Genomic DNA, 26,637 nt, shown 5'->3' on the forward strand with positions numbered 1-26,637 from the left:
TGATCAGGAGTAGCGCTCAGCATTTCGTTCTATTATCTTGTCCAATGACAACAATGGCTTCCACTCTAAACAACACAATTTGTTTGCTGAATGTAATAAATGTAAAGAGTATTGACACAATGACTAAAGCTAACTAAAAACAGGTTATACAGGAATTAAAAGGCAGAGGAGGTGATTAGCTGCCACCCAGATGTAATGGGTTCCCTCCAACATGCCACCCTCCGTGCTGTTGTGCACCGGCTCCAAACAAAATGACATTCAACTGAAACGGCACACAAATGATGCCATTGTTCCAATGCGCCGCACAAGCCAGCCAAGGCATAGCGACAGCGAGGATGGCAGCCATTGAACTTACAGCTCATTACCAGCACAAACTCTCCTGGAGCAGCAAAACAACAGAGGCAACATTCAGTGTCTGTTCAGCTCTGTTTACTGAAGCTTCGGCACAAAAAACCCAAACAATATGGTGTCAGCCAGATTGCTTCCCAATAGCTGCAGTGCTAATATTTGCACTAGGCCTGCTGTACGTGTCGGAAAAGATGGCAGAGACACGTAAACATGCACAAACAGCCCCTTCAGTTGTTTGTTCGCATGCAGTCTTCCATCTCAGTGTATTTTGAGAATTAAACCAATAAGCCCCCCCATGCGTAGCTCGGGCCCAGCAGTCAGTGATGTGCTGCATTTTTTATTGTCTGGAGTTTATTCGGTTCATATTCTCCGTGTCTGCCTTTGTGCCGAGAAGCATTTACTTTGAACGGACCGACACTGAAGAGCTCAGAGTCGCACGAGCAGCTGTGAAATGTGAGGCAAAAATATGTCACATTAATGCTCTGGTATCTGTTTAGCACGATAGTGCTTATTGACTTCTTCAAAGTTTGCTCATTCATTTTTCATTTTGTTGAAGCAGATAAACAAAGACACAAGATTAACAGGTGTTTATGGATTTAAAACTCGCTAAAGGGGCATTTCAACCAGTTACTCACTCTATTCAACTAAAGGGGGCTCTATAACAGAATATAGGACATTTATAAAACCATATTTCAACTGTATTCAGGCCTAGCACACATCTTTTATCTTCCCTGTGGCGTTTGACACATGAATGTTCTAGTCTCATTTGGATTTTTAAAGAGAAATTGCATGGCCGTGCAGGAAATACAATTTAAAACTCTGCCTGCTTCCGTTTTTTATAATCTCATTTTAAATAATTGACTGTACATTACCTTAAGCCTGACCATGAGTCATATTTTTAAAATAGAAAGCCAGTATATCACTAATGTGATTCTCAAACGCCTCAGTGGCAACGCACAGATTCATTTTACAGTTTCTTCCAGCAAAAGAGAAAACCGACTTTTACTGATTAAACTGTGCAACTTTACAATAATGAGATTCAGTAACTGCATACAAATATATTTATACAAATAATAATATTGTAATGGTGACAGTGTCAATGCTGTCTTTCTATACTTTTAGATTGTTTTCTTTAAACTGAGATACATTGCAAACTGCTGAGGAAACACTGAGTTGAACTGGCCTCTGCCTAATCTCAAACAAAATGACAGCTTGTGTTTGAAATTCACATCTCAAATTTTTCAGAAACACGCATTGTGATTTATACTTTAACTTATTTTCATGTAGGCAACACTGTTCTTATTATTCACACTTTTCCATACGTTCCTGTACAGCAGCACTGTAGCAAAACAGCCTTTTTCACCGAATATTTTAATGACACCTGTCCCGTATTACATAAATCACCATGAGACTGAACAGATGTAACAGCAAAACAATCCTGCTCTTCAGACATCACATTTTATAGACGTCTCACTTTGCTGAGTCACCTGAAGCTGTCCCCCACCCCCTGCATACCTCGGAAATCGCATTTCTCATCCCTCCTACATCATTTTATCTCATCACACCCAGTGTCTCTGTGCCGTCGGTGCTCGAGCCCACAGGGAAGTTTGTCACCTTGATAACAAGTGGGATAAGATGGGCCACCGGGAAAATGTACACCACACTTTGTTTAAAAAGTTGTAGATTACACGGAATGAAACTGTGTCTCCTTCGTTTACTTATTTACTTTCATAAAAATGTTGTTAAAACAGGCAAAAACAAAAGGGCATTGGATGCTCTTTTTAATTTTTTAATTTTTGGGCTACTCGACTCTTTTCACCTGAGGTAATCTTGTTGGCTGCAAGGACAATAAATTGTGCTGTTCACATTGATTTCTCTATGGTGTGTCTCGGCTATTTTATTAGCACAAAGGGGGGGGCATTTTGCATTTTGTTCTAGCTGTTTATAATTCTTATCCTAAAAAAAAAAAAAAAAAGTCTCCACGCTCTAAGAAAAGTGTAAATATCTGGAGGTTATAGAAGTAATCAAAATGCAGCGCATGAGGGAGAAAAACAACAAAACTTGAAGGTGATGCAGAGGACAGCTTTTGACTATAGATTGGGTATAATTCAGACTTTTCTGATCTAGTAAATAATTCTCCTTTATGCTTTATCAGTCCAATGTGAAAACGTACACTTCTGCAATGCAAAATCTTATGTAAATGTGTTTTCATTTCCTCTGAGATGTGAGACTCTCAATTTTGATGTGTAAATCAGAAACGGATGAATCGACGCGGGGTTCAGTAAAAACCACAGTGAACACATGAATTCAAACAAGTACAGTAGCAGCTCTTCGGTGCAGAAACATTACAGCTTTGTTTCAACACAGCGGTGGACAAGTGTTGCCAGAGGAAGCTTAAAATGGCTGCCGAAAGTCAGGATACTGGAGCTGAACCAAGCCCAGCAGACGGTGGATAGGCTTGTGGTTGGATGGCTGGGTTCGGAGGCAGCAGCTTGTTAGGGTGGAAATGGATTAGTGCGAGGCACAATGGGAGTCTTAGGCGTGTCTGTGGTGTTGTGTTAAAGCCCTGCCTACGTTGCCCAGGCTGCTAGACTCATTTATACCCAGCGGTGCATGCAGCAGCCAACTCTCACACACAGGGCTTTTCTAATTGCCATGGTTTCTTCTGTGCTTGCAGCGACGGCCTTGATTCAGCATCCATCAAAGCCGCGAATTAACCCGCGGCGGCGCACAATGGTTATGTTTGTCGCATGCAGCTGGTAGTGGAATTATTTCTCTGACAATGTTGTGTTACACTGTGGGAGACACCGAAGACAGTTTTGCAGTGGGCTGGAGATTGAGCTTTGCCTGCAAATCCAAACATAACAAAGAAATATCGAAAGTTTGGTTCGAAAATACTCGTGTTTATTCTTCCTTCTTTCAAACTGTGTATTATTATAACATCCAATATAAAAGCTGGTCGGTCCCCATTAGACAGCATTTAAAGGTGGTTTCTACGTATTAGCCATGCTTGCATAAGCCCGGCTCTAGGGGTAGCTAGGTTTGTTGTACTGAAATGTTGGCATGCTAACATGCTAAACTGAGACATGTTAGCTCACAGCGCCACCCATAGACTGTATGGACACCGTTTGTCCACTTCCTCCCATTATCGAGAAATGAAGCTAAAATAACCCCACTAATGCCGCCATCTTGCGCAGTAACGATTGGGAAATGGAGCCGCTGAATTGAGGCCTGGCTGATACACGCTCTCGACCAATCGTTTGTCAGTCTCAGCCGTCAATCGTGATGTTTCAGCCTGTTTTAATGGCAACAGGTAATTAATTCAAGGCTAACTTACTGGAAAATTGACCCACCCCTCACCTAAATAATGCAGAGGATTTGTTGCTGTTGTGAACATGTCTGTGCAGAGAACCTCCCGCTGCGTTGTGCATGTGTGAAAGACAAAGTCCGGGTAAAGTCCGGACCAAATTCTCCAGATTTTACCTGCAGGTCATGTCAGAAAACGGCTAATGGAAGACATGTACCTATCAGTGACACTTGGTAATTCTTTAGTGTCTAAAACATTTAATTATGAAGCACTTCTCAGTAAACTATCAAATGTTTTTTGTTGAAACCATAGTCGAGTCAAGACGTCTGCTGTGAAAAAGGCAATTTAGTGCCTCCAATTATCCAAAGTCAAACCTGCCTGTCTTTGGACTGCGTGAGGAACCAGAGCACCTGGAGGGAACGCACGCTGGCAAACTGCGCACAGAAAGTTTATCAAAAGAAAAATCCCCAAAAGAAAGACCGCAGACGAGGAGGCACTGTGTGACTGAAAGGTGAACTGTGGGATGTGCAGTGCGATGAAAAGACACTTGAAAAGATATTACAAGAAAATATTGGTGTTGCTCTACTAATGGTCTCGAAAATACTCCACGTACAAATATTGATTTTCTGATGTGGTGACGTGCCATGTTTCTCTTATTTCCAATTGTCTTTAGAATGAAAGTGTGGAGATGAATGGATGGGTTTCCAAACTGGGAAATTCCATTGTTACATTAAAAAGGTATCAGCCATATAACACACTATACAAAATATAAGAATAAAAGAGGATACTCCACAAAATTATACAGAATATAAGGACAGGAATATAAACAATATAAAGGAATAAAAATACATGTCTAAAATCATTCAATAGTGAAACACCACTAGGAAACGAACAGGAAGAGTCCAAAGTGTTTTGGTTGAAGAATTCAGAAACTAAGAAAGAGTTTACCATCATGCTAAATGTGGCCAACGCCAAATGTGTGTGTGTGTGTGTGTGGTCATGCGTCTCGCATTGTGCAAGTGCAGTCTGGGTAAATGAGGATTGACAGGCCCCTAATGCCCTCTGCAGCGAATAAATGGATAATCGAGAATCCTGTTGTGACGCCTCCCGTCCTGTGTCTGAGATGAGACACGTAGCCATCTGAGCACTCCGGTGACACCGCCAGAGATTGATTTTGTGTGTGTGTGTGTGTGTGCGTGCGTGCGTCTGCGTGCGTGTGTGCACGTTTATGAAAGAATGACAGGAAGTTGATTTTATACCCTGACTTTCATAGTATCAGTCACACCATTTACATATTCATTCCTCACATTATAATGCCATGACAGCAATGTTATTCTGTTGCTGCATTCCAAAGTGTCAGTTTTGCATTTGTGCAGAACAGACAGGGACACACATCATGAACGAGATTTGAATTCTACTAACACCCCTTCACATTTTGTCATCTTTACTCTTCTAGCCACTCAGAAATAAATATCTCTGATATATATGAAGATGTATATGATAAGATTTGATGATTATTTTAATTTCTGATTGATCTGTTGATGAGTTGTACCCTTGTGATGAAAAGAAATGGACACTTGTGGTTCCAACTAAGCCAAATACAACAAGATTTTGTGATTTAATCCAAAGAGAGCAGCTCTTGAATAAACTGTGGTGAGATGCAACGTGTTTTAAACACCAGTTTATTCTATTAAATGATAAACAACCCTGATTAATGCCCTGCATGACATCCTCAAATTGCTTATTCTGTCTGACCAACAATCCCATTGGATATCCACAGTTGTGCAAGTGTTTGCAGTTTTTCTTGATAAATGACTACATTACCTTGCATGTATCACAACACTAATTGTTTCGGTCTCAAACTTATGAAAGCAAAGCAAAAACACTGAATCCTAATTATCTGATCTGTGTGCAAGCATTTGTATTCTGCATTCACATCTTCTTAATTGTCTTAATTAATAATTTTGAGCGTGGCAAATGTAGGGAAGTAGAAAAATGAATAAATATATACATGAGTGAGTTCAGAAAAAGAAAAATGCACTGTAGAATTAAACACAAATAGAGATATAAAGTAAGAAACGTCGGGAGCTTCTTGTCATCCGTGCACTGAATACTAATCAGAATGACAAAAGCACCAAGTTGCCTGTAAACTTATAAATATATGCAGAAGGTCCCGTGGTTTTGCCAGTGCACCACATACAGTTGTTTCTGAAGATCAAGGCCAGAAGCCTCTGCATGAAAATCTGCCTCTGGCTCTTCACAGTGCCATGAAGTTCAAGTGCAGCTCCCAGATTTGATTCAGTCACACTGGTAGGTTGTTATATATTTGTTCTGTTATATTAGCTATAGGTCTGTGCTAACAAACAGGCACTATCGACAAGGCTCAACACTGACAGAACACTTCAACAATTTGCTCTCGCTGGATGAAAAACAGTTTTTTTTCAAAAGAACGTCTTTTCTTAAAATATCAAGAAAAGGATGTTTGCTTTTCCCCGGCCTGTGATCGAGGCCGATATAGAGAAGTGTGATGAAATAAAAGCCAGGCAGAGGAGATAGACCGGTGCCCGAGTCACGTCCGTCTGCAATGCACTTATCAGGTGGGGATTTTCTGGTGTGTCAGTCGGCATAGGAAGCCTTCAAGGCTCTCTGGGAAAAAGGGGGATGCTGCAGTAGTGACAGGGCTATCTGCCTCTGACAGCCCGAAGACCTAACACCGGATGGCTGTGAGAGATAAGGCTCTGTCGCCACTGGACACACACAAACAGACAGGACACACACTCACACACACACACACACACACACACACACACACACTCTGGATGCTTTCGTTCTTTACCGCACACACACACGAGCACACAAACACTGGCATTCACTTTGCATTAACGAATTCCCAATTGCCTGACCACTCGCTCATTCATTCACTCATGTGCACTGACACACACACACACACGTACACGCACGCTCGCTCCCTGTCTGCCAGCCAGCGAGGCTTCCCATTAGCTGTGGTGCAGTGTGCTGGGTGAGGAGCGCTGGGGCGAGAGACATCAATTTGCTTCCTCTAATGCGCTCGCTGCCCCCACAAGACATATTGATTATTTCTTCCCCGCAAAGCGACAAATAGCAATTTCAGGGGCATAATGGAGATAGATGGTTGGTTTATAAGAAGCCCCCAAAGAAAAGTTGTAAGGGGGTGGAGGTGCCGAGGCGGGGGAGGAAGGAGGGGGGAAGGGGGTGCGCTTCCTCCTCCCACTCCCCCCATCTCTCTCTTTCTCTTCCTCCGTCTCCATCTCCTGAGTTTTTACTTTGTAACACCTCCACCTTTCCCATGTCGCTCCCACTTTCACAAAGTTTGAAATAAACTAGAATGGCACTTAGTAGAGTTAGCACCACCAAGGACCAGCAGTCTCCCTATGAAACTCTATTTAAATTCACTAGATTTGGATTTTTATTTGGATCTTCACCAAATAAATATCCCTGCCCTAAACATGCCTGATTACCTTCACCAAGAAACATGAATTATTCTCTTCGAAATCAATGAAAACTGCTCTTTCACAATGTTGTACAAAGGGGTAAAAATATTCCTGGATCCACCGCAGATCTGGATCTGCACCAAAATCTAATGGGTGCTTCCAAACCACATCTTTTTTTTGTTTTGTGGAGATTAGTTGAGAATTTTTGTTGTCATCCTGCTAACAATCTAACAAACAAACAAAAACTCAGATGAAAGCATGTATGTACGAGGAGGTGAATGTATGGCAGGGCTTTGGGGTGCGCAGATGTTGAGGAGCGCCACTGATGCACATTCATTACATGCCTCCTCCTTGGAGCGTTGCCTCCTCCCGTCTTAATGGCCGTGCTGCAGAGAGCAGCTGCTGCCGCAGTGTTTGCTCTGCCTCACCCTCTGTCTCTTACATCTACTCCATATCGGCCTTGTTAGCATCAGTGTGACTGATCCATAGGTTTCTCTTACGGTGAGATAATGAATATTTGATTCTCAGCACGCTGCAGGTTGACTCGTTTTGGGATGAGTTTCAGTTTTGACTTCTAGCTGGATTGTTCCTGACATTTAAAGTAATAGAGGTTGCTGTGGGTTCTTTGCTGGCCTAAAGACTCCTCTTACTACAGCCCTTGGTCAGATTAACATTTGAAGATCCATTTACATATTTTCAAGAAGGTAGTTCCTTTCGAATCAGTGTCACTGTGCAGTTTGTTTGACAATTTACAGATGTGAAAATGTCCCAAAAATTGGGTCCGAACATTTTCTGGACATTGCCTTTCACATATGAAGAAGCAGAATGAGATTGTCCAGGTCAGACGTGTTCACAACAACAGGAAAATGTCCTGAACATTCAGGCGAGGGGTGGCGCCTGTTTAGAGCATGAAGGAGACAGGACGTGTAAATTCCCCTGCGGAAATCACATGTATTTTTTTTACCCCTCATTGACATTGACGTCAACCCTCGTCATCAAAAGCTCTCGAGTCTTGTTGTCTTCCCGAGTTGACATCTTTGTCTGCGTCTATTACGTGTATGGCTCCTCTTTTTTATCCTGAGATAATTGTATTCTTCCAGTCTCGTGTCATTTGCTTGTTGCTGTATTCTCACATAGGTCCACCTGGAAATTTCCTGGACATTTTACGAGGGGTCTGACATGAAGAGTTTTGGAAAATCTCTTGAGCAACTGACTTGTTCATTCGCCTTCTCACATAAAGCCCCTCTGGGAAATTTCATGAAAATGGAGTTGAGAACAGCTTAACAAAGAAATCCTGGGATATATTGTTGAGCATAGGGTTTGTGCGTTCAGATTAATTTTGCGTTCTCATTTCTGCCTTCACTTATTTCCAGAATTGTTCCTCCGACTTTTCTCCTTTACGAACTTTAACTTTAGGAAACTCAAACTTCTCCTCCACCCAGCTGTAGTGTTCACATTGTTGTATAACACCGGCTGATGGAGGTAGCTGATAGCTGCCCGCTGCAGAAGTCAGTGTTGTTGCAGACTCCAGGCGGTGAATGAACTAATACGTGTTTGCTGCTCATCACATGATGGACTAAGGAGAAAGGTCCAGATAACTTTTTCTCTCTCTACAGAGATGATGTCTGCTCGTGATAAATCCAGGATCTCGTCCAGGCTGGAGAAAACTAATAGACTTTTCAGACTGCTAGAAACCGTGTTGGTGACCTGACCCTGCAGCAGGCTTGGCTTGTGATAGTCACCCAAACTATGTGAGAAAAACATATAGCACATATAGATCAAGTGTGAACAGATAAGTGTTGAGGGATTCACACCCTCAGGGAGGACGTAAGTAAATATTTAAGAGTCGGCACTCGGGATGAAAATTTCATCTTCTTAAGATTCTGCTCGGGGAAATCTCTACGTGGGTGTAATATCTGTTATTTTATCTCTAATATATCAATCAATCACTCCCATATGGTTTATCCAGGGAGGAAACACGAGTCTGCACTACACTCGTGTTGGCAGCTCTGTCGGACTCTGGAAGAAACGTGTTAACGCTCCCAAGTCGGAATCATTTTTCACACGAGACGTTTCTACATGTCAGAGTAAGAAAAGCCGGGGAGTAAAAACTAAAATTAATGATGGTTGAATGTCATTAAGCTTCTTCAGTTTCAGGGTCCTGATGTTGTTAATGCTGCCTCACTGGAATAGAACAGATCCCATTGTTAATTTTGCACCTCTTTCGACTGTGACATCTGCTGTGAAACAGAGTGCATTGAATAGCAGAAGAATGGCACAAGAATAAAGTGTACAAGCATTTGGAAGGTTTGAATACTTGTTCTGTCAGGGTCTGTCTGTGTGGAGTTTCACTTGCTCTCCCTGTGTCTGCGTGGGTTTTCTCCAGCTTCCTCCCACAGCCCAGAGACATGCCGACTGGGGTTAGGTGAACTGGGGGCTCTGTGACTGTGAATGGTTGTTTGTGTAGCTGCCTTTAGACATGTATTGAACTCCAGACATTTTCTGGAAGTTTTCCAGATGTATGTTCGAATGCAAATGTCCAAATCAGTTGCTCCTCACAATTGTCCAGAACTTTCCCTTCCAGCCTCTCAGTAAAATGCCCGATCAAAAGTCTGCATGATTCCAATGTGAAAATACAGCAGTAAAATTCACAGCGAGTGAGTGGATGTGATGTTATTTTAATTTCTAACACTCGATGAATGCAAAACTGAACAAACCAATAACAATGCAAATATCTCAGGGTTGAAAAAGAGGTGTCATGAATGTAGAAGCTCCGGTGTTGCTGTGCTGCAAACAAAAACACCATGATTTGCACTTTGTACATCATGTCCTCATCTTGACCCGCACCATCTCCGGCTGCTTTCTTATATGTGAAGGGATAACTCCAGAAAATGTCCGGACAATTTAGGCTGGGGGTTAATGTCTGAAAAAGGCTTAGCACAACATTACATGGTGTACCCTGCCTCTTGCCCAAACTCAGCTGGGATTCACTCAGTCGTTCATATTTATTACTGAGCTGAAGTTTTCAGACATTTTCAATGTTTCAACTTTTTAATCAGGTGATCTAAATCAATTCCTGCGAATGTTTCACACTATTTGATTGGTGCTTTAGATTCAGGCCTCGGGAATCTCTTGCATCCTAAATGTGTGAAATATCGCAGAGGGAGGTTCAGGGTGTTTGATCTCCGATTTCTCTCACAGAACCGTCTTCCCTTTATTTCCTCAGCTTCACTTTATCACAGTCCCTTTGAATATTTCATGCATCTTTTTTATCCTCCTCTTTCAACCCCCTTTTTATCCCCTGTTTAGTCAACAGAGAATCTTGCAAATCACAAAACAAGTCCTTGTTTAAAGCGTAACTATTAATTATTCAGTGTTTTTGAGTAGTGCGTTTGACTGACAGAGGAAAGTTAAGTAGTTGCTCGCCTGCTGAGCATTTTTAGATTTAGTTTTAGTTTATAATGCTTAATTAATACTGCTGTCACACACAAAAACAACCCCTTTTATGATTTAAAGCCGGAAATTTTAGTTCCTTGACAATTTACGGTAACACGATAGCACTTGTGCCATTTAAACATTCTGCAAAGTTATACACTTAAAAGTCTTTTGCAGATTAGTCCAACTACAGCAATAAACTCTAATCGGATCAAATGCGTCTTGACCTCGTGAAATAAAGCAAGCGTGACAGGCCATTTTGTTGTTTTTTAGCCATAATGGATCGCAGCTTTAATTGTATGCAACAAGCCTGTAGTGGCCCATTAACCACAGTAAATTATTTCCAAGGCCAGTTTGAAAAATTGCAAAAACTTTGCTCGATCCGGCAGCTTCTGTACCCCGGTAACCGTTATCAATTTACTTTGTTAAATGAAGGTAATGTCGCAATTACTAAGAGTAAGAGCGGCAAGTTCTCTGCTTCCATGTAAACCGAAATGGAATTTTTAAACACCCCAGCCAATCCTCCACAGACTAATAACGCCTCTTTCCCCAGAGATGCAGCGGAGCTAAATTATAGGAAGCAGCCCAGACAGACAGAAGTGACACGAAACCGGATGCAAAATGAGCTTATTATCCCCTTTACTGTCAATGCAGCACGGCCAAGCTGTCAGTGATCACAACAGACATGTTATATACGACAGCGGCATCGCAGGCCCGCGCCAGATAAGGGGAATGATCCACGGCAGTGATGAAAAGAGACAGGTCAGATGGAGAGGAAAGAGGGGGTAGATGGAGGGGGGAGAGAGAGAGGTAGGGCGGTTGTTAGTGAGAGGTGACGTGAGGATATCGGGGTTGGATGGAGGGAACAGAGAGGATGGACAAAGGAAAGAAGAAGAGGAGGAGGTAATAGAGATGAACGAGTGCGTCTAGAAACAGCAGTGGATGGATGGTGGACAGGAAAGGAGGACAGGGTGGATGGATGGATGGATGGATGGTGTGACGGAGGAGTGGGAGATGGAGTGATGGAGGGGTGAGGGCGCTGGCTATTATCCTGCATCGATTTACTCCAGTCAGGGATGGCTGGAAGCGTAATGAAGTGTGGGATCTAGGGGTTGCCACATGCGCTTGTCTACGCCTTCTAGCTGTGTGGATGTATTGTGGTATGAAGTGTCACCTGTGTGTGTGTGTGCGTGTGCGCGCGCGTGTGTGCGCGCGTGTGTGCGCGTGCAGCTACTATGCTCTAATCTGCCGTGGTTAAACACAAAATGAGGTTTTTGGCTCCAGGATGCTTTGCTTAAGCCAGACATTGATTGGCTACAAGAAACATCTATAACCTATCTTTACATATCTATATTTAGATATATATCTTTGTATAAAGGTTTCTCTGTATCTTAAGTTAAATCACATTTGAATTATGCCCATTAAAAAGAAGAAAAAACCCATAAATCATACTTTAAATGAAATAATAAAATTTCTCAGAATTTTTTTTTTTTAGACCAAACAATGAACTGATTAATCCAGAAAATAATCCACAGTTTATTTAATTAAGCAGATATTTTCGGTAAAACAGGAAGTTTTCACAGTGAAAAAAATTAATTAAAATCATGTTTGAAAAGGGTAAAAAAAAAGCTGCTTGTGTAATTCCATCAAGCTGTTTTCCTGTCCCTGTCTCTCGTCATTCTTTTACTCATCTTAGTTTTTCCTTTTTGCACGATGTCACACATCCTCTCGTAGCGTGTGACTCAAAACTCGCAGCATCCACTGCAGATAATAGAATTAAAAGCACTTTTCCTTGGACATATAAATCTTAAGAAAAGAAAAAAAACTAAATGAGGTTAAGTAAATGCAAGAGTTTCATCAGGTTCAGGTGCAAGACAAGTAGGAGAGGGAGAAAATCATCATTCTAGCTGTGAAGGAGAAGTTGTCCCTCGCTCCCTCCGTTCATTCCCTTCACTCCCTTGTTTGGCTCTTCCATCCCTCGTGTTTCCCTCTCCTCCTGCATCACCCTTTCGCCTTTATTTCCCGCTCCCCGCAGCCCCACACTTCTTCTCCCAGTCTAATCCGCTGCTCGACATGCTCCCTCTTTGTTCTGCCACCCTGACAAGTCGTCTCGTTCCCCTGCTCCGAGGACAGCCCCGGTGTGCTCGGGATAATGGAATGAAATGCTGGAGTGATAAACCCCCGAGGATGCTGGGAGAAAACACAGGAGTGTGTCAGCCGGGGTGATAACACTCTATTCTCCCGCGCGTCTGTTGAAGGAGCAGGGATTATGGTCTTACAGGCAGGCTTTGCCAATTTGCAGGCCCTTTCTGCGGGCTTGGATGTTTACACTGGAAGGTATCGCGGGTGTCAGGGGGCACCAGAGGAATATTCTCACATCTGCCTCGCACAAAGGTCTTCATTAGTTCTGAGCATTGCTTCACATTGTGCAATCATAAGTTGGCGTACAGGTAAAGTCACCCTATCAAGGTTTACTGCTCTCTGAGGATATTAAAATTCATGAAGTGAAGCCACTGGGCTCAACGACGGAGTCATAATTTGTTTTGTCCAGTTATACACAGACAAACTTAATACTATACAACACTTAACACTAGAATCAAGGGTCGGGTTTGTGTCAAGATTTTCAAAATGGTATGATATTAAGGCGGTTTGAACCAGAACGCACAATTTTCCAGGTGTCGCACTAGATCGAGTAAACACTCCCCAAGTGGTTCATGAGAGCCCATGAATATGAGTGCAGTGACTCCAGTCCACATGGTGGCGCTAATGCGACTATAAGATGAAGCAGCGAACAAAGCAGTGTGTATGAATTTTTCCTTCTCTGTTTGTCAATAAACAAACAATTTACGTTAATCACATCGTCACATGTCTTATTACAAAGGCAATACAAGTTGGATTTAGTGCCATGACGATAAATGTAGATAAAATCAAACCGGTTAGGTCTCTCACACGAGTCCAGACAGACAAAATCGAAAATCGTTTCAACTCTACTAATGCAAAAATTGGAGCTGTGATATTTTAGGGATACAACTAATGCATTGCTGATTATGGCCTTTTTAATGCAATTTGTTGGCGGAAAATCACCAACCAAATAACTTTTTACAGATTCAACTCAGACTGACCATGTGTGTGTTGCAATCCGAGTTCAATAACTGGACCATAAACTACATGGTTGAGGTAAGAGAACTGAAATACTTGGTTTATTTCACGTAATCTTAAAGGAAACATAATCAAGCCAAAACTTTCTGTGTGTCCTTCAGTTCAATTAAAATCATAAAATTGCTCGTGTTGAAATGTCAATTACAATTTTTTATGACCACAGGCTCATGTTGCCTTCCAGTCCAGTTAAGACTTCCAGCTTTTCACTTGTGGTTTCATATTTTCATGTCTGACATCTGACCAGAGTAACTAATGCTCCTGCCTGCGGGCAGCTCCTCAGCCTCTCTCTTCATTACCCTGAACAGAAATGCAGATTCTGATTGGTATGAGCTATATTTTAGATTTGTCAGACGCTGCAGAGAGAATACTAAACCTCAGCAGATGCTTTGGTCCGGTCGACTTGGTCATTATCCGGCATAGAAATAGGATTCAGAGGATCCAGGCTTTGAGTTTGGGGTTTTTGGTGCAGTGAGACATTGAGGCCAGGGATCGATAAAAGTTGATTGGTAAGCTGAGTTTGTTGCTGCAAAACCATTATCGGAGTTTCAGGCTGTTGGTAAAGTTCAAGAGATGAAACTTGGCCATTTCTTGCAAACATTCTGTCTTGTGCTATTACTCTGCAGTCCACCTACTCTTGACCCCAATCTCCCACACATCCACACAGGCAGAGGAAGTGGACGCACCCCCCCCCCCCCCCCCCCCCCCTCCACAGTCTAACCCGCCACATAGCACTTTGACTCAACCTCAGCGAATCTGACAATCGAACATTCTTTAAACTGACCTTGACCATGAGGAAAAAGAGAACGAAAAGAAATCGAAGAAGCGGGGGAAGGGAGCCTCATAAGAAAACCTCCCACCCTAAAAATAGAAAAGGTGGCAATTAAGTGCCAATCTAATCATCCCTCTGGTAAACGAGCCCTGAAGATTCCGCCCTCATATCCCCCAGGCCTTTTTTTTTCACACCACTTCCTCATCATCGCTGGCTATCGGCTTAATTACGCCCCCGCCATCCCCAGATAAGAGAGTGATAGCCTTATCACCACGGCTCATTTCCAAATCCATGAAATTAATAAAGTCTATCTCCCGTCCCAGTTCTGGGGCCAAACTTATATTAGGTGTCACGTACGAGAACTCGGTGAAGGAGTACTCCGCCTGTTCTTACAGTCGGCAAAGAGAAACTACAGGAAATCACGCGGCAGGAGATTAACGACGGCGAGGAAAAGGTGTTTTTGTGTTTTAGGCAAATGGTGTTGGTGCTGTAGTTTTTCACCCTGATGAGGGTTATGTCTGTGTTTTAGTTTTATGATTCGTCTGGCATCATTTATCACTCACACAGTCGCTAGACTTTCCATTTGGTCCAGTTCGCCACTTAATTTTTTCTTAATTTCCACCTCGGGAAAACTGCTAAATTGCACAGTTTCATTTCCGTCTGGTGTGAACTTTGAGCACATTACTTCACAGGCGTGTGAAATATCAATTAGGAACAATAGGTTGCAATACAAGCGCTTCCTGCAGACAGTCCATAAAACTCCCAGCTTGTTATTACTGATAGTGTCTTTATCCGTAGATCATCAATAAACCTCTAATCAAATAAAGTGGAGCTGCCTGAACCACCTCGACTCTGAGTTCTCCAGCTCTAATCAGTGGGGAGACAGCTGGTTTCAGCACGCTGTTCCACCTGCCCGCTCCCCTGAGTAAAGGGCTGTGCTTCACCGACCAAATTCACTCCAAGTCTCTCTCCGAGGCACACTCCAGCGTGACTGGCAGGGGTCTCACACATCGATTTCGGGGAGAAGGGAAGGTTGGGCGGACCCGTCACCGCGCCGACGCTGGCAGTGGAATGAGACGGGCTCCCACTAGGTTTGGGCCTGTCATTTATTTCTAAACGACGGCAGATGGCGGGTTTGGCACTCGCACCATCCTCTCAATCTCCCAAGGTGCGCTTCTGTGATGGATGTGGCGAATGGGAGCTCTGCAGAGGAGGCTGAGGCACATCTGTGCCGGCCGATAACGGGGGGCAAAGTATGTCTGGGCTTTGTAGCCGTGGACTCGCTTTCACATATTACTCATTCTCACACAGACCTCTAGAGGACTCCCATTTTTCGCAGTTTATTTGCCTCTCACTTTCATAGCTTTCCGCGGCTCTTATCAGCAGGACACCTTTCTGTTTACCAGGCAGGTGGACTTTGAAGTTTGACATTGCTACCTGGCTGGAAAGTCTATCGGAACTTTCCTTTCCTCGTGAGAGATGCCCCGTTTAAAAAGTGATTATCGGCATGATTGTTAATCATCAGAGAATTATATTAACTGAGGCCGTCTGAAGGTCTTTAGACCATTTAAAAACTCTATGTAGACAGAACTCTCACAGGAAGTTGTACTGAACTGACCAATAACTTTTTAGGAATGGAATCTTTCATTATTTTTATTATTCTCATTAGCTTACTTGAGTTTAAGTAAAAATAAGTCTGTACAAATAATGTCATACTGTTCTGATTAGGTCATGATTTCCGTGCTGAATGAACAAATGGGACATAAGGGGCATATTAGCTGTTGTTAAAGTCGGGAAAAAGTATATATACACTCCCAAAAAAGATGAAACGCGACCTAAATCAGAAGTTAATAAAAAAATGTTTATTGGTAATTTGAAGTTGCCTTCAAAAGGAAACTCAGCAATACAAAACACGTTAGTGTTGCTCGGTAACACACGGCCGCGCCTGATTGTTCCGACTCCCAGATGTAATCTCCTGTAAGTTAAAAAATGTTGTAAAAAACATTGCAGTATACTCAATTGTGTACGTTTTACGAATGCTAAGGAACATTTCTAAGCCCTTTATAAATATGACTCCATCTATATAACTCCATATAGGCCTACTCTATCTGTTGCTTGTTTAGTTGAAAATCGTTTGGTCTGTAAAATGTCAGAAGAATGAAAAAAGTGAAAATCATTTCCTAGAGCCTCAAGCCTTGTAGCAGTGCAAATATCCAGTGTAATAGAATTTAATACAAAGAAAAGTCAAACTGGAGAAGCTTAAATCAGAAAGGGTTTGGAAAAAATTGCTCAAAAATAACCATACTATAATTTGTGGATTTATTTTCCGTCAGTGGATACACCAAAACAATACGTAGACTTGAGTAAAAAAAAAAGGGCATTTTTCACCCCTGTTAATTTCAGGATGCACAGAGTCTTGGCTTTGAGCGAAGCGGTTTACAAACCCACACCCTCTGCCCACACACACCATCTGACACAGTGGATCCAAAGACACATTAAACTGAGCAATCACCGCCTAACAACACCCTTGCAAAGGTCACGTCAGCTTCATCATCCTAATCATCGAACAACATCACTCTCCATGATTTAGGGTTGCAGTAAAGGCATCATGACCCGCCCCGCCACATCTCTGCCCATAAATGTATCCATAGCAACAGGGAGACGTCGGGCCGCCTCCGAAGATGCATCTTTGGGATTCTCTGTGCGTCACTGCAGGGTGACAAGTCAGGCGTAAAGAGTCGATTTAGCTGCGGCATTGGGGAGGCTCGCACATTAGCAGAAGGGAAATAGCAGCCAGCAAATACTTAGTGGGTGATTGGCTCCGCAATAACAGAACACCCCCTTTGGCAGCTCGTCAAGCGGTGCTATACGGATGCCATTACAAACACAGGGACATTAGCAGCCATCGAGGGTTTGTGAGGCGTGTCGCTGCTTCACGCCTTTAACCCCCGGAGCTGTTTGAAGATGTGTACGATCAGGTGTACACAACGTTGCCATAGATAGATTAACAAATTGAGGACTGTTCGTATTTAGGAAAACATCGGCATCCAAAGAGAATTTCGTGTAACAAGGTAAAACATCTCGTACAGATTCCCCCAAAGGCCCAGTTACATCAATCCTCTCTGCCGAAAGAAGCAATTTAGGTCAAAACATCGCACAGTGTGTGTACACAACGCCTCAGAGGATCAGCCCCAGATCCAAGTCAGGCACAAAACCTTTCTGTTTGCCTCCATGAACTCACATTTTCACAATATTCTTTCACGTTCTTCAGATTATACTTAAATAGCTTTTAATTGCAGCTATTTAGTGCATTTCTGCAGCACACACACACACACACACACACACACACACACGTACGTCCTAAAAGATTCTGTTTGCTGAAGGCTGCACTCGAGACCAGAGCTGCATTATAATGACTTCCTCACTGTAGGAAAATGTGCTTAGTGATTTTTATGCCTCATGCAGCGTTCAGGAACGGTGCAAGCTGTATGTAAGAAGCCCGAGCTGCACAGAGGAACTATTAATATTAAGCAAAAAAGCTCAGCTATACAGTGGGGGGATGAATATTTTATCACCACGGGGAGCATTAGTGTTTTCTCTATTTCTTTTTTATCGAGCCCTGTCAAATAATGATCTGCACTGAAACCAACACAAAAGAAATTGTGATTCTAACCCTCACGTGAGACGCTGGATGCTGGATGAACCAAATACACTCTCATATAGCTCTACACATCACAGCTACTGTATTTGTATTTAACTGACAAAATACTTCTTGAGAATAGAAGCAATTAGCAGCTGTTCACAGATAAGTTGGCTGTGAAAGTGACAGATAATAAGATAATTAGCAACCTGCTAATGAGGGGGAGAGAGAGAGAGAGAGAGAGAGAGAGAGCACGTATACCTGGAATACTGGAGATGTGTTTTGGTTGAATACAGAATAGACCATTGTAAACACAAATAAGCAAATAGAAAGATGAGAAGGGGGGTATTGAAACACATTTTGTTTCTGCCGCTTCGTTCTGATTGTTTTACGCTTCAGTGCGTCGCGACAATGAAATTCATAAAGCTTCAGTTTGTGTGTCATGCTAGGATCAGGAGTCAAAAAGCATCCGTACCAAACCAACAGTTTGACTTATCCATCAATGATCGTTGGAACAATCATGAACAATCAATCACTAGGTTTTAAAGTATTTGGTCCTATGATTAAAACCTGAAGGTAAAAACATCCAGGTAGAAGTTTGCCACAATGCCCAAGAATCAGGAGGAATCATCCAATCACAGAGCTAAAAAAAAACTCACTAATGTGTGCAAGCTCACAGATGTAACAGATTTTTATAATGAATCAATTCCCTTTTTGGATAAACTCTGGATTAAATCATTATTAAGGCGCCATGAGTTGACGAACCCAACACCAAAACCCGGCACACCTCTAATAGGTAGCATAACCTGAGTCATATGGGTATTGTAGTATTTATAATGAAATACCCAAAAAAAAGGCTAATATCATAGACTGTACATAAAGATGGACGAAGGCTCCCCAAATGTGCTGCTAAATCATCTTGATTGCCCCCTAGTGGCTGGCTGCAGTCTTGGTCATCAACCCAGCTTCCTCCGTCAAAGTCAAAGTACACATTAAATTCATTTTTTTCAAAGATGGTTTCTGCCACCGTAGAAAGTTTCACACTGTTTGTTCAAGTTTAAATTTTTCCAGTAAGTTTGGTTTTTATCAGTTCCTTGATGCTATAACAGCGAGGTGAACCATCATGATCATCTCTCTATCGCTACTGTGCAGATGCTCCGAATGATGTCAAAACCAGAAGATAGTGGTGCTTTGGTTTAACAGGAGGAAAGAGAGACCTGTCTTCCATCTTTATATACAGTCTATGGTTCATGGCATAAACCTATAACATAACACATAACGCAGAAGCATCACATGTATCTGTGAGTTCATAGTGGGAAACACATGTATGTATAAAGTCTGTTTCCCCCTCCACTGAGGTCTGGTATCAACAAACCTCTGGCAAAGCAGAGAGGCTACAAACCCTTTTGGGGCCTTCAGATGCTAAAAATTCATTCATTCATGCCAGAATACCGAGAATTGAGATGAAAGCAGCCGTCAAATAGTGTGTGTTATGTAAAATTAGTTGCCTGCCATGCCCGGCCCATCTGTATGCACTGCAGCAGTCTCCTCTACCACCCATGAGATGGTGCACCGACACCCCAGGAGGGTTTTCTTCTTTTTTTTTTCACTTTACCAGTCCCACAGGCACCCTCGCTGACTGGCATCTCATTAGGAGAGCAGAGCGGCGTGCTTGTGTGTTCGCCGCCAGACAGGCCACGCCACAGGCTGCATGCTAATTGCAGAGGCGTAGCCAGCGTGAGACGACCTTGTACGGCTAAAGAGGGAAGGGGGCAGAGAAGTGGTTTTGTGTAGCGTCTGGCGGGAAGGGGGCTCTCTCCTCCTCAAACTGCTTTCGTCCTGACCTTGGGCAGCGAAGTCGGCCGTGTCTGACCGCTCACTGGAGCGAGATCGTAAAGTGGAAGTTTCGTTTGAGAAATATGAGGCAACGCAGCGCTCAGTTTACGTAGTGAGCACTTTACTCCTCACACTGTTGTATAACAGCTTGTAATGAGTAAAGCGTCCGGGTGAGTGACACTATTCTGACATTAATTTGCTGCTTATCATAACTTTACAACGATTTAAAAGCACCGACTCGTTCCTCCGCTAGACAACTCATTAGGTTCAAGGCTTCAAGTGAAAATCACACTTCCTCACAATAATTACAATAATAACACGTCTGTGGTTTATGTACATTCACCTTTAGTGACATTAATTTGCAACATCTCGGCTGCAGTTCTGAGGTTCGGGTCTTTCTTGCACTGGGCGTGTAATTTCCATCGAACATAACAAGCCGCTGTATAAACCCTGAATATTAATGCATACGACACAAAAGGCTGTTTTTATTCCTCCGTTTCCTGCCTCGTGTATTTCAAACACTGAACCCTGTCTGGATCTATCGTGTAATTTCATCATAACCTCTCCAGTCCAATAACATGACCTTTCGGCAACACTTTCAATCTCAGCCCTCACATCTTGACAGGTTTCTCTCAAGCAGCTAAACTGTTAAGTACCAAGATTCAATTCCAATCAATGACAAGGGACGCAAACACTTGGACGGAGAGGGAGATGGAGAAAGGACGGACGGAGGAGACTGGAGTGTGCGTTCGTGTGTCCAGAAAGGTCAAATACATCCTTGTGCGGTCGCTCCGGTAAAGTAAATGGCAGGAAGCTGTGGCTTTGTGTCTTTCTAGCGCTCGCAAAAATTTAATTTAGCTTGTGCAAATAGAGAATATAAAGAATGTGAGGTGAAGAGGGAGACATAGAGAGGGAGAGAGAGAGAGACTGGGCGGCCTGTCTGTTTTAGTGCCATTAGTTCTTCCCTGCCACTCATTGATAAAGAGGCGCTGCCATCAGCCAAACCAGCCATCTCCTTCAGTCCTCATTAAAATGTCGTCATATTAAAAAATCATTTCAGGCCTTTGCTGATGAGCGTTTTATTGCCTTCATGAAAATGTTCTCACATCGGAGTCAACGGGAGAGAGAGAGAGAGAGAGAGAGAGAGAACCTTCAGTGAGTGATGAAGACGGGGGGGGGGAGGGTTAGAGGAAGAGAAAGGACGAAGGAGATAAGGGGTTGATTTGTTGCGTACTTGGGAGGAGGGTTTTTGATTTTTAGACTATTAATAATTCCTTAATTTTGCAGTAAACATCCTCTATTCAGTAATGTGCACAACAATGGCTAGAACACTGAGAAGCTTCATCCTTTGTAGTGACCTGCACATGAGCTCACAGTAGTGTAGCCTCACCTCATATGATCTGTATCATGTAAACTGTAATGTAGAGTTTAAACATATAAAATAAGAACATTTGACCCTAAAGCAGTAGTTTTCCCTCTTGTTTTGTGCTGTGTCACATATTTCTTAGTGTAGATCACCAAACTGTATTGCAATATCAGTAATTAATCAAAAACAAAGCATATATAACATTTCCACATATTTGGACATAATTGGTTTATATTGCTGAATGGATGGAAACTGTCCCCATCTGGCAACACTACACACATTTTTAACCATATACTATCAAGAGGAAACACAGAAACTTGCTTCAACAATGCAGATGTTTAATACCTCATAAAAATTGCAACAACAATAAAAAAAATGACATGAAGATAGTCACAGAATCCCAAACCTGCTTTTAGATACGTCAACTTGCCTCAGTCCTGCCAATGTGACTCTCGGGTAACTTAATGTAAGTTTCACACATATTTAATAGTGTTATTTACACAGCTAACCTTATTATTTTGCAGGGCTTTATTCACATGAATTTTCCACTTACGTTCTAGGCAGTTTAATTTTGTAGATGAGTGTTGAAGCCCTTTACAAATGTTATTTTAAGCAAGTGAAAACTTTCTCTCGCAGTAGCTCAGTCCAATTAGCAGTTTCTGCTGCTGCTGCTGCCACAAATGCTGCTAACACCCACTGCATTCTCAGTAAAGGGCATCTTTAAAAAGAAAAGTAGAGCAACAAATGAACAGAAAACCAAATATCCAGTGTTGATAACAACACCCTTCACTTTTGCAGGTCAGTCAGATGTTCTACTCCAACACAGACTCCAGAGTTAATCTTCTACTCACTTACAAAACGCTTCCACAAGCATTTTCTATCGTAGAGGCACGTGAAATGGGGAAAAAAGCAATCTTCTAATACCCCTGCAGTGGAAACACGGCAGCAGAAGAAAGTTGGAGGCACATCAGGTGCAGCATAAAGGTTACAGGAGAGGGGATTTCACACAGACACCCTTTAGCAATAACATAAAGAAAACCCTCTGGTCTTTTTAATGCCATCAGGACCTGTAGCTGCTGTACGTTGCATATGTCGCTCGGTGCTGCTGCTGTAGAGACAGCTTGTCTAATGAAGCTCCTTGAAACATCAAAGGCACAATAAAGGATTATGTATGAATGGACGCAGCCTCACATCTATTCATCCTCGTGGACTTATTATCAGAGGAGACACTTCTGCCCTCATTGTTTGGTCTCGTTTCCACTCGTATTCGCTGCTTTTCAACATTTCCATTTTGCTGATTGTTGCTCGTATAATGAAAATCCAAGTACCGGCAGCAGTGTGCGCGCACGTATACGCTTTGAGGGCTGAACAGAAAAATGATGGGTGATGCCGCACATCACTCCCACCATGTAAATTTTGAATCCACCATATGCTGATCCTTTCAGGCACCGGCGCTGATTAAATGATTCGGCGTTTATCTGATGAAGAAGTAAAAGTTTGTGCACCATTCTTCATGTGGCGGCACGCTATCCGTCTCCCAACCACGATAATCAAATATCTATTCAAAGTGGAGCAAAAACAAGCACATTAGCGGCGTGTAGACACTGAGCTGTGGGTTTTGTTCATGAGATTTTTTTTTTTTTCTGCGAAGAGATGTGCACGAGGATCAATGTATTAATGCAGCAAACCTTGAATTATGAGGAGAAATTAAACCACACACGTACAAACAACAGTGTACACACAAACACATGGTTTGTACGATTATGTTAATGTCCCAGCAGAATACACGCATAACTACTTGATTGGCCTCGAGGGACATAATATCTACGCTTTCATTTCAGATAGCAAGCATATCCTGTTACAAGCCATTACAAGAGTTTAATGCCAGGCGCCGTGTTGGAGACGGTGTTTGTTATGCTCTCGTTTCATATCCTCACCGCTCAGGATTTAGCCGTGTTTGAGATGAGATGAAAAGATTCCTGCTATTTGGGTTACAGCTCCTGTCTTGCAGAATTTTATTCATGTAATTAAAAACTGTGCAGTTGAAAAATAACTTCAGTGCTTATGGGGTTTTTTTTCTGTTGAGGCTGATTCAGAAGTAGGAGTTGAAAAAAAGTTTGAGACGTAGAGTGGATGTAACTAATTGCTTCTCCCTCTGGGTCGAAGTGTAATACACGTAACTTTTTTTTTTGTACGGATGCACTCTTCTGCTGGACAGAAACATTGGTTTCTTGCCCTGACTCCGGGCTCATGTTCGTACTCTTGCCAGTCAAAGAACAGAGTTGCTCGCGGCTCGGTTGTTTGTTGGGGATTTTATTTTTTATTTTTTGATACAGACAAAACATGCCAAAAAAACAATGTCAGGTCATTACTCATCCTGCAGCTTACTGAGGCAGAAATAGAAAGTGAGAGATGTGCCAGTCAAGAGATGCCAGAGGTGCAAGTGCACATATCCGTTATTAAAGTAAAAGCACAGACAGCAAAATAGAAGCACATTTGATTATGAATAAAGTTCTGCAAATTCAAAATCTTCCCAACAACAGCAACAGTGTCAGCATCAGCCCACTTAGGTGATAACAAGAGAGAACAAAAGTCTTAAGTCTGCTCCCTAAATTGGAATGTGAAACCAAAAGTGACAATATCAAATGTAAACAATGATACAAAGACATGAACCTTGGTCCAGACTCAACCACAGCATGGTCACATCAGGAAACTGATTTATTTATTATAGAAGACTGAATATCATCCTGCCAATAGATCAGAAAACGCTTCTATATGTTGCTCTAGTGGTCATGGACAAGAATGGATTTCCTTGGAGGACTTGTTTAACCTCTTCTGAAAACAGACACAGGGAACAAGTGTTGTCATCACCTAAGATGCACATATATTTTATTTATTAGAAATGTATTTATTAAAATTGAGTAAACTCCTTTAAAATGGTAAATAGCTGCATAATATGCATGTACGTAGTTTGTTTTCTCTGTTGAATTCACTTCACTGTTTCAGATAAACGTGCCTCAAACCACTAGAATCAGTAGAGAAACAAATTTAAAATGTAAAAATGGCCTGTGGCGTGGTCCCACCATGTGTTTTGGGTGTAGGATACACTGATAAATGCTGCGTTCAGGGGGGATGATGTTCATTTGTGACATCCTCATTTCATATTCTCACCAGTTGGGCTCTCCTCGGTTTTTGAGGTGTAATATAGACCTGCCAAATCAGCGGTAGCCCCATTACTCATCCCCCTCTGCGCTGTCTCCTGGCTTGTGCTCCGGCGCTAATGCAGATTACAGGGATATATGAGGGCTATTTTGTTCGCTGCAGGGTGGAAACGATCACAGGCAACCCCATCCCTCTCTGATGCACGGCTCTACATCTGTTCCCCCCTACGAAAGCCTATCTGGAGATCCATCAGAGCCGCGGCCCTTATCAGATCCGCGGCTGCTACATCTATCGCGCATCAATTATAGATGCTATGTGTAAAAAATTGGGTCACTCTATCAACACTCGCTGTGGATCCTCAGAGACATTGTTTGGTTAAGTGATTAGCGAGTTGACTTTTGATGCAGTTTGTGTGAGTTAGTAGAGCTACATGGTCCATTTATGATACATGAGTGTAGACACAGGGGGCCTCCTGTGAAGGGGAATAAACTTTCTTTGTGAACAAAAGAAATCAGTGAAAAGTGGGCGATTAATCACAAGTATCCACTCTTCTTTTGTGTGATCCTTCAAACCCTTCAGTGGCCTGCGCTTGTGAGATTTGTGCAGGTGTTAATCTTCATAATCGATACATCTATCCTTTCTTTTTTTGTCTCCCCGCTACGAGACAATTCAAGGTGATAAATGAGCCAAGCCGCATTATTCGCAGGCGAAAATTAAATTCCATTTCCAACTTGCTCCCTGACAGAGAACACAGACGTATTAGTAAAAATCTCTATTCATTCCGTGACCGGGACGCGTCCAAAAAACCCTGCACGTTTAATCTCTTATGCAAGTCTCCCCTCATCTGCGGGGTAAATAGACCATTCATCATATTACTGGGCTTTTACAGCTCGACTGTTTGAGCGATCTGTCTCTCAAACAGCCTCACTCCCCGGCAGCCCCATCAATCATTTTTCAATGAAGATGTCACAGCTCATTGTGTGGAGTGTTATCCCAAACAATTTTCATGATAAATCAAAGGCTAAACTTTTATTTTTTTGTTTGAGTTGGTCTCTCCAATATGCGTCCTTTGTACAGGACGTATTTCACTCGTGTTCTTCCAGGTTTTACTGCTCGACTGTCAGCAGTTTTCCCCCTGAATGGATATATGAGCAGGTGCAGGAATGTGTGGGTGGGCTCACTGTTAACTTTATGTAAACCGCACAAGTCATCAAGAAGTAGCTGCTGCTCAACAAGGGACGTAATTGGTTTGTGGTTAATGGCTGTGAAGCTGCAGGTTGTGGGTGTGTCTGCGAGAAGAAGGAAGAGTGACGGCTCGAACTATAAACGCCACCCAGACATTTCTTCCAGGGTGCGCTTGTTATTGGAGGGACTCATCAAACAAAAGATAATGACCCTTGATTCAGTAATGAAGCCGTGAGATTGACTCATTAAATACAGCAAACAGCCGCAGCGGAGGTTTTCCCTCTCTTCAGATTGAACTTGTTATCTCGCACCTCACGTCTTCTCTCTCCTGTCGTTTGTGTTTTTTGTCGCAGGATCCGTCAGGAGCTGGTGCAGAGACGTGCGACACCGGGAGCCCCGACACACCTGACGTCCACTTTCAACTGAGACAAGGATTTGTTTCAGAAAACACAGAGAGTAGACAAAAGGCAGGAACACGTGAATCTATACATCACGCACACGTTAATCCTCAACATAATTCTTTCTATTTAACTTAAGTCTTTCTGACATTTTTCTCTTCAACAAGGCTCTGCTTTCCTCTAAGTGCAAGAGTTTGCCGATTATAATATTAGTTCAAATGTGTAAGTATTGCAGTAATGGAAGAAATGTTTAAATCCTCCAAGTAAAAGTAGCTGTAGCAGAATATAGAAATACTCTGAATAAAAGTCCTGCTTTCAGAACCTTACTTAAGTAAAAGCACATAAATATTATCAGGAAAATGTTTTTAAAGTGTCGCAAGTAAAATGATTGTTTATCCAAGTTGGCTCATTCAAGAGTTTTATAATATTTTGATATAATATTAGATTTTAGTATTAGTGAAGGAGTATTAAGATCTTTCACTCAAGTAAAAGTAGCAATACTGCAAAATAGAAATATTCAATTACAAGTTGGAGTTGGATCTTCCTCAGGTACAAGTATAAA

At 42.3% G+C, this 26,637-nt stretch overlaps 1 long non-coding RNA gene across 1 annotated transcript in view; it reads left to right on the forward strand.

Moving 5' to 3' along the window:
• Positions 1-26,300, forward strand: part of LOC118101802 — a 41,497-nt gene extending 15,197 nt beyond the window's left edge. The window contains exon 3 of the long non-coding RNA XR_004694590.1: positions 26,031-26,300. This is a non-coding gene — a long non-coding RNA (uncharacterized LOC118101802). The remainder of the gene's footprint in view (positions 1-26,030) is intronic.
• The last annotated feature ends 337 nt before the right edge of the window (positions 26,301-26,637 follow it).

Source organism: Hippoglossus stenolepis, chromosome 22, assembly GCF_022539355.2.
Source record: "Hippoglossus stenolepis isolate QCI-W04-F060 chromosome 22, HSTE1.2, whole genome shotgun sequence".
Lineage (NCBI taxonomy): Eukaryota > Metazoa > Chordata > Actinopteri > Pleuronectiformes > Pleuronectidae > Hippoglossus > Hippoglossus stenolepis.